We start from the raw sequence: 9091 nt of genomic DNA on the forward strand, positions 1-9091 counted from the left end.
ACAGACAGCAGCAGCATTTGGCATATCATCAATAAAGTAAAATGTGATCATGAACATGAGTAATTATTTTATTTTTTCAGTTTAACCACATGATGCTGACTTCCGTGACCTGCTGAAGCATGCTACACACTCAGGATAACCATGGTAACACGACGTGTCTTCCAGAATAACCAGAGCTGAATCAGGACGTCTGAACAACAGAACCTTGACAACGTTGGTACTTACTGCAGGACTGTTCATTTGCATCTGTTAAATTATTTATCACTTACGGTCAGGTTGGGATTAGAGTCTTTACTTGAAGACAGAACAAGAAGAATTATTAACAATGAAATATCAGCATAAATAAATAACTAGATCATTAATTAATAAGTTTCAGGTCAAACTGCTGCCTTTGCATTCATGTCCATCTTCATGTATTCACATGATCCTGAGTGGTGATGAGCAACAATCAGGTGGGTGGAAGCATCTGGTCTGGTCAGGGAAGGAGTAAATGCTGGTAAGTGGAGTGGTGCAGCTGGCTAGGTGATGGGGCCTTTTCCAGGATCACTGGTATTAAAAGGAATGGTAAGGGAGCTAAAATCCCTCCAAAAACACCACCCATCTGTACTGGTGCTGGAGTGTTGGTGGGGGTTTGCTTGTTGTGGTGCTAAATGATGTGTTTCTTTGTTTTTGTCTCTTTTCATCTGGGTTCTGGTGTCAGAGAGAGGGATCCTCTAGTCCTGAAGAAGTCTGGAGCTTGCTGATCTCACTGAAGCAGTTCTTTTGTGGGGTCTCGTGAGACTAAAACATGTCAATGCCTGACTTAAAATGTTTGTGCAGGTTGAACTTATCAGAGTTCTCTGTTATTATGATCTCTGGCTTTTAATAAAGAAATAAATAAAAAATGTTTTTTTTTTTTGACTCACATATGCTGTTTTCTAATAAGGTTTTAACCAGAAATAGCTTTATTTAAATTAACATTTTAATAAATTAGTTACTATTTTACACTAGTTGTTAGGGTGGAAGGACAATCAGCAGGGTTATAGATGCATTTACAATCACATGTTTTCCCCCAAGTTATTAAAAACGTGTTTTAAATTAGTTTAGATCATCTCATGTTCCATCTGACAGCAGGCAGATAACAGACAGACTGAAGATTAAATCCTGGAAACAGTTATCTCTCCTGCTTGGTAGATCTGAAGGAACTACTGACATTAAAGTCTATATTAAGACAAAAAGAAGAGCATCTATGCTAGCATGCAGAGAACAGAAGCTCTCAAATTATAAACCACATTCTTTCATTGATAGGTGTATTCTATAAACACTTATTTTTATACAATTATAACTATTTTAGCTAAATACGATCTGTAACCCACGTGTTTTCTACGTTTTGTTTGCAATATCTTTTAAAAATATAAAGTTGATAAATGTTTGTGGCGCTCCAAAAAATAAATGCTTTGATAAAATACATAATTAGTGTAATAATAAACATACATTATCGGTCAAAAAATATCTGTAGAAATGAGAAAAGGGTCGTTTTAGCGTCGAGTCCGGCCAGTAACCGCTCATGTTGACTAGCAGCGCTGAGCTGTTAGCGTTAGCATTAGCAACTAAGGGCAACGTAAATCACGTGACCATTGCTTTGATGACGCCACGTGACCACTGGGTGCTTTGATTGTGTCACGTGACCACTGGGTGCTTTGATGACGTCACTACTATGCGTCGTCATATAAAGGTCAGATCAGATTCCAAATGTCATTCTGAACCATCGCAGCTCCAGAGCGGTTGTGTAGCATAAACATCCCTTCTGACAGTATTTAGAAGGACTCATTCTTTTACTGACAGGAACTTTGTGAGTAGCCTATCACAGTCAAAAGCTGAAATCAAATCAGTTTTAAGAGACAATCCATATTTTGAACTTGATAAGATTCAGTTATCAGTCACCAGTCTTTCAGCTTCAGTATTCAGAACTGGAAAACAGCCAATTAAGCTAAAATGCCTCTTAAGTTTTACAAAAACGAGATCCTTACCGGGCGATCTGGAGTTTATATTCTTCAGAAATTTCTGGGAAAAGGTAATTTTGGTGCAGTTTACAAGGGTTTAAAACAGGGAACAGATGAAGCAGTGGCTCTGAAGTTTATGGATCGCCGTGACTCTGCTTTCGGAGAAGTCATTATATTGGAACATCTCAGAGAACTCCAGGCTCATGAGAACGCCCTGATTAAGTTCATCGATAACTTTGTTCACAATGATCGCAACTGTTTAGTGTTTGAGATGCTGGATATGGACTTATTTGACTTAATGGAAATTAGACAGAAAAAACCACTAGATGTCAGTGAAGTTCGGGTGGTTGCCCGCGACCTGCTGGTGGGTCTGAACGCACTGAAGAATGCTGGAGTGACTCACGCAGATATAAAACCAGACAATATTATGCTGGTTAATCACCAGTCGCAGCCTTTCAGAGTCAAGCTGATAGATTTTGGGCTTGCTATAGAAACATACAAACTACGGCGTTATGATACCATACAGGTGTGTGGTTTCAGAGCACCAGAGGTGAACTTAGGTCTCCCTCTGACTGAAGCCATTGACATGTGGGCTGTTGCTTGTACACTGACCTACATCTTTCTTGGAGATCATATTCACAATACTATTTGTGAGTTTAAAAATATGAGGCAGATCTTTAAGCTCCACGGTCTGCCTGACCAGGATTTACTTGGCAAGGGAACGAAAGTGGATCGCTTTTTCATTTTTGACCAGTCAAACCAAACTTGGAGGTTTAAAACACCACAGGAGTATACGGAGAGGATAATCATCGATGGCGACAAACATGATGTTGCGTTAGACTCTATCGATGACTTTTTAACAATTCATCCAGAAATACAAGACCCCTTTGAGTTAGAAGATCTGCAGGCTTTCGTAGACCTCCTGAAAAAGATGTTTACAGTGAATCCCTCAGAGCGGATCACTCCAGAAGAAGCTCTAAATCACAGATTTATAACAATGAGCCACCTTCCTCCTACCAGCAATAACTCATATGTGATATGGGCATATGAAAAAATGAAAGTTTATCGAATGGAGAAAGAAGAACCGAGCATATCCCCTGATTTCAATGTAAGACAGACTGCTGACAGAAAATCAGATCTCTCTGATTTCAATCCATCTGATTCTGATCTGTCGGACTCAGATCTCTCTGAATTAGAAGATTCTGACTCTGATCTGTCTGACTTTGATTCATCAGATTCTGATCTGTCTGACTTTGATTCATCAGATTCTGATCTGTCTGACTTTGATTCATCAGATTCTGATCTGTCTGACTTTGATTCATCAGATTCTGATCTGTCTGACTTGGATACAGATGAAGAATCTAATGAGCCAGCGAACACATCAGATTTTCAACTCCTTAAGATTCAGGACGCTAATTTATCAGATATGAAGTTGCACGATCCAGAACTGGAAGGCAGCAGAAGAGACAGACTAGATGAAACATCTTTTGAATTATACAAAGATCAAACAATCACTGGGGAATCGGGAGTTTATATTATTCAAAAATTTTTGGGTCGTGTTGCTTTTGGACAAGAGGTCAAGGGTTTAAAACAGGGGACAGATGAAGTCGTGGCTCTCAAATTTATCCACAAAGACAACAGTGAATCAGCTACCGCAGAAGCCACTATATTGAAACATCTCAAGGAGCTCCAAGCTGACCAGAAGAACCTGATCAAGTTAATCGATCACTTTGAATTTAATGACAGCCTCTGTTTAGTGTTTGAGATGCTGGACATGGACTTATTTGGTTTACTTAAAACGAGAGAGTGGGAACCACTAGATGTCAGTGAAGTTCGGGTGGTTGCCCGCGACCTGCTGGTGGCTCTGAACGCACTGAAGATTGCTGGAGTGACTCACGCAGATATAAAACCAGACAATATTATGCTGGTTAATCATCAGTCGCAGCCTTTCAGAGTCAAGCTGATAGATTTTGGGGTTGCTATGGAAACACACAAACTATGGCGTTGTGATACCATACAGGTGTGTGGTTTCAGAGCACCAGAGGTGAACTTAGGTCTCCCTCTGACTGAAGCCATTGACATGTGGGCTGTTGCCTGTACACTGGCCTTCATCTTTCTTGGAGATTATATTCACAATACTATTTGTGAGTTTATCAATATGAGGCAGATCTTTAAGCTCCACGGTCTGCCTGACCAGGATTTACTTGGCAAGGGAACGAAAGTGGATCGCTTTTTCATTTTTGACCAGTCAAACCAAACTTGGAGGTTTAAAACACCACAGGAGTATACGGAGACGATAATGATCAATGCCGACGACTATGATATTGCGTTAGACTCTATCGATGACTTCTTAACGATTCATCCAGAAATACAAGACCCCTTTGAGTTAGAAGATCTGCAGGCTTTCGTAGACCTCCTGAAAAAGATGTTTACAGTGAATCCCTCAGAGCGGATCACTCCAGAAGAAGCTCTAAATCACAGATTTATAACAATGAGCCACCTTCCTCCTACCAGCAATAACTCATATGTGATATGGGCATATAAAAAAATGAAAGTTTATCGAATGGAGAAAGAAGAACCGAGCATATCCCCTGATTTCAATGTAAGACAGACTGCTGACAGAAAATCAGATATCTTTGATTTCAGTCCATCTGATTATGATCTGTCGGACTCAGATCTCTCTGAATTAGAAGATTCTGACTCTGGTCTGTTCGACTCCGGTCTGTCTGACTTTGATTTATCAGATTCTGATCTGTCTGACTTGGATACAGATGAAGAATCTAATGAGCCAGCGAACACATCAGATTTTCAACTCCTTAAGATTCAGGAAGCTAATTTATCAGATATGAAGTTGCACGATCCAGAACTGGAAGGCAGCAGAAGAGACAGACTAGATGAAACATCGTTTGAATTATACAAAGATCAAACAATCACTGGGGAATCAGGAGTTTATATTATTCAAAAATTTCTGGGTCGTGTTGCTTTTGGACAAGTGGTCAAGGGTTTAAAACAGGGGACAGATGAAGTCGTGGCTCTCAAATTTATCCACAAAGACAACAGTGAATCAGCTACCGCAAAAGCCACTATATTGAAACATCTCAGGGAGCTCCAAGCTGACCAGAAGAACCTGATCAAGTTAATCGATCACTTTGAGTTTAATGACAGCTTCTGTTTAGTGTTTGAGATGCTGGATATGGACTTATTTGACTTAATGGAAATGAGACAGGAAAAACCACTAGATGTCAGTGAAGTTCGGGTGGTTGCCCGCGACCTGCTGGTGGGTCTGAACGCACTGAAGAATGCTGGAGTGACTCACGCAGATATAAAACCAGACAATATTATGCTGGTTAATCATCAGTCGCAGCCTTTCAGAGTCAAGCTGATAGATTTTGGGGTTTCTATGGAAACACACAAACTATGGCGTTGTGATACCATACAGGTGTGTGGTTTCAGAGCACCAGAGGTGAACTTAGGTCTCCCTCTGACTGAAGCCGTTCACATGTGGGCTGTTGCCTGTACACTGGCCTTCATCTTTCTTGGAGATTATATTCACAATACTATTTGTGAGTTTATCAATATGAGGCAGATCTTTAAGCTCCACGGTCTGCCTGACCAGGATTTACTTGGCAAGGGAAAGAAAGTGGATCGCTTTTTCATTTTTGACCAGTCAAACCAAACTTGGAGGTTTAAAACACCACAGGAGTATACGGAGACGATAATCATCGATGGCGACGACTATGATATTGCGTTAGACTCTATCGATGACTTCTTAACGATTCATCCAGAAATACAAGACCCCTTTGAGTTAGAAGATCTGCAGGCTTTCGTAGACCTCCTGAAAAAGATGTTTACAGTGAATCCCTCAGAGCGGATCACTCCAGAAGAAGCTCTAAATCACAGATTTATAACAATGAGCCACCTTCCTCCTACCAGCAATAACTCATATGTGATATGGGCATATGAAAAAATGAAAGTTTATCGAATGGAGAAAGAAGAACCAAGCATATCCCCTGATTTCAATGTAAGACAGACTGCTGACAGAAAATCAGATCTCTTTGATTTCAATCCATCTGATTATGATCTGTCGGACTCAGATCTCTCTGAATTAGAAGATTCTGACTCTGGTCTGTTCGACTCCGGTCTGTCTGACTTTGATTTATCAGATTCTGATCTGTCTGACTTGGATACAGATGAAGAATCTAATGAGCCAGCGAACACATCAGATTTTCAACTCCTTAAGATTCAGGAAGCTAATTTAGCAGATATGAAGTTGCACGATTCAGAACTGGAAGGCAGCAGAAGAGACAGACTAGATGAAACATCGTTTGAATTATACAAAGATCAAACAATCACTGGGGAATCAGGAGTTTATATTATTCAATCATTTCTGGGTCGTGTTGCTTTTGGACAAGTGGTCAAGGGTTTAAAACAGGGGACAGATGAAGTTGTGGCTCTCAAATTTATCCACAAAGACAACAGTGAATCAGCTACCGCAGAAGCCACTATATTGAAACATCTCAGGGAGCTCCAAGCTGACCAGAAGAACCTGATCAAGTTAATCGATCACTTTGAATTAAATGACAGCTTCTGTTTAGTGTTTGAGATGCTGGATATGGACTTATTTGACTTAATGGAAATGAGACAGGAAAAACCACTAGATGTCAGTGAAGTTCGGGTGGTTGCCCGCGACCTGCTGGTGGGTCTGAACGCACTGAAGAATGCTGGAGTGACTCACGCAGATATAAGACCAGACAATATTATGCTGGTTAATCATCAGTCGCAGCCTTTCAGAGTCAAGCTGATAGATTTTGGGGTTGCTATGGAAACACACCAACTATGGCGTTATGATACCATACAGGTGTGTGGTTTCAGAGCACCAGAGGTGAACTTAGGTCTTCCTCTGACTGAAGCCATTGACATGTGGGCTGTTGCCTGTACACTGGCCTTCATCTTTCTTGGAGATTATATTCACAATCCTATTTGTGAGTTTAACAATATGAGGCAGATCTTTAAGCTCCACGGTCTGCCTGACCAGGATTTACTTGGCAAGGGAACGAAAGTGGATCGCTTTTTCATTTTTGACCAGTCAAACCAAACTTGGAGGTTTAAAACACCACAGGAGTATACGGAGACGATAATGATCGATAGCGACGACCATGATGTTGCGTTAGACTCTATCGATGACTTTTTAACGATTCATCCAGAAATACAAGACCCCTTTGAGTTAGAAGATCTGCAGGCTTTCGTAGACCTCCTGAAAAAGATGTTTACAGTGAATCCCTCAGAGCGGATCACTCCAGAAGAAGCTCTAAATCACAGATTTATAACAATGAGCCACCTTCCTCCTACCAGCAATAACTCATATGTGATATGGGCATTTGAAAAAAGGAAAGTTTATATAATGTAGGAAGAAGAAACAAGCGGCCCGTCACCTGATTTCATCGTGGGACAGACCGCTGACAACAAACCAAATCTCTTTGATCTGAATCTGTCTGATCACAATCTGTCAGACTCAGATCTCTGTGAATTAGAAGATTCTAACTCTGATCTGTCTGACTTAGATACTGACGAGCCAGTGAACACGTGAGAATTGGATGTTGACAAGTTTCAGAAAGCTGATTTATCAAACTTTAAGCAGTACGATTCGGAACTGGAAGCCAGATGAAGAGACAGCCTAGATGAAATGTCATTTGAATTATACAAAGATCAGACAATCCCTGGGGATCCAAGAGTTTATGTTAGTCAATATTTTCTTAGATAAGTTTATTTAGACAAGTGGTCAAGGGTTTAAAACAGGGGGCAGATGAAGTCGTGGCTCTCAGATGTGTCCACAAAGACAACACGGGAGCAGCTACCAGAGAAGCCACTATATTAAAACATTTCAGGGAGCTCCAAGCTGACCAGAAGAGCCTGATTATGTCAATCGATCACTTTGAATATAATAGGAGTGGCTGGATAGGCCTAGAAAAAAATGTGGGGTCTGCACACCAGATTAGTCAGTGTGTTAGCTCTAGTAGAGTTCAGCCTGTGGCGTTGCATTGCACGTTCCTTTATTCTTTCTCATAAAAAAAAGCAAAAAGTCCATTACACTCAGATCAAAATTGAAGAATGCAAAATTAGTTACACTACTGTGGATACAGAGGAAGATTCTCAGGAGGAAACTTCAAACTTAGCATTCAAAGTTTTAACGTTTAGTTTTAGCGTTTAGTGTTAGCGTTTAATTTTAGCGTTTAGTGTTAGCGTTTAGTTTTAGCATTTAGTGTTAGCGTTTAGTTTTAGCGTTTAGTGTTAGCGTTTAGTTTTAGCATTTAGTATTAGCGTTTAGTTTTAGCGTTTAGTTTTAGCATTTAGTGTTAGCGTTTAGTTTTAGCGTTTAGTGTAGCGTTTAGTTTTAGCGTTTAGTGTTAGCGTTTAGTTTTAGCGTTTAGTGTTAGCATTTAGGTTTAGCGTTTAGTTTTAGCGTTTAGTGTTAGCGTTTAGTTTTAGCGTTTAGTGTTAGCGTTTAGTTTTAGCATTTAGTATTAGCGTTTAGTTTTAGCGTTTAGTGTTAGCGTTTAGTTTTAGCGTTCTAAAACTGGGTTAGGCCATAACAGGGTTGGGGTTGGGTTAGTAATAAAGTAAACGAACAAAAAAAAAAAAAAATCCTCTACTATTAATCGCCACCTTATCGCGGTGTAGGGGTTTGCGTGCCCTGATGACCCCAGAAGGTATGTTGCCTGGGATTGTTTGTCCCTGTTAGGTTCTGCCATGGCAACTGGGCTCTGGGTCAGGGGCCAGACTAAGAGCGATTAATTAATTCTTATTAGGACTACAAAAGCAGTGGAGAAAAACTCTCTCCAAGACTTTTTAAATGATTGAGTTTTAGTAGTTACGTAGTTGGTATAAAAGAAAAGTTTTCACAGAAAATATTTTCCGTTATCTAGATCAGCGGTTCCCAACTTGACCCTCCAAAGGGGTCCCCACAACTGTGTCTGTGCTGAGGTTGTTGGGTTACAAAGATTATTTATTATTTGTAAAAAATTACTTTTCTAAAATCCCAATTACACGCCTAATCAAAAATATGTATAGGAGTTACAACACCGCATGTCTGTGCAGTTTGTAACTAATCA

The sequence above is a fragment of the Nothobranchius furzeri genome, chromosome 11 (genome assembly GCF_043380555.1).
Source record: "Nothobranchius furzeri strain GRZ-AD chromosome 11, NfurGRZ-RIMD1, whole genome shotgun sequence".
Classification (NCBI taxonomy): domain Eukaryota; kingdom Metazoa; phylum Chordata; class Actinopteri; order Cyprinodontiformes; family Nothobranchiidae; genus Nothobranchius; species Nothobranchius furzeri.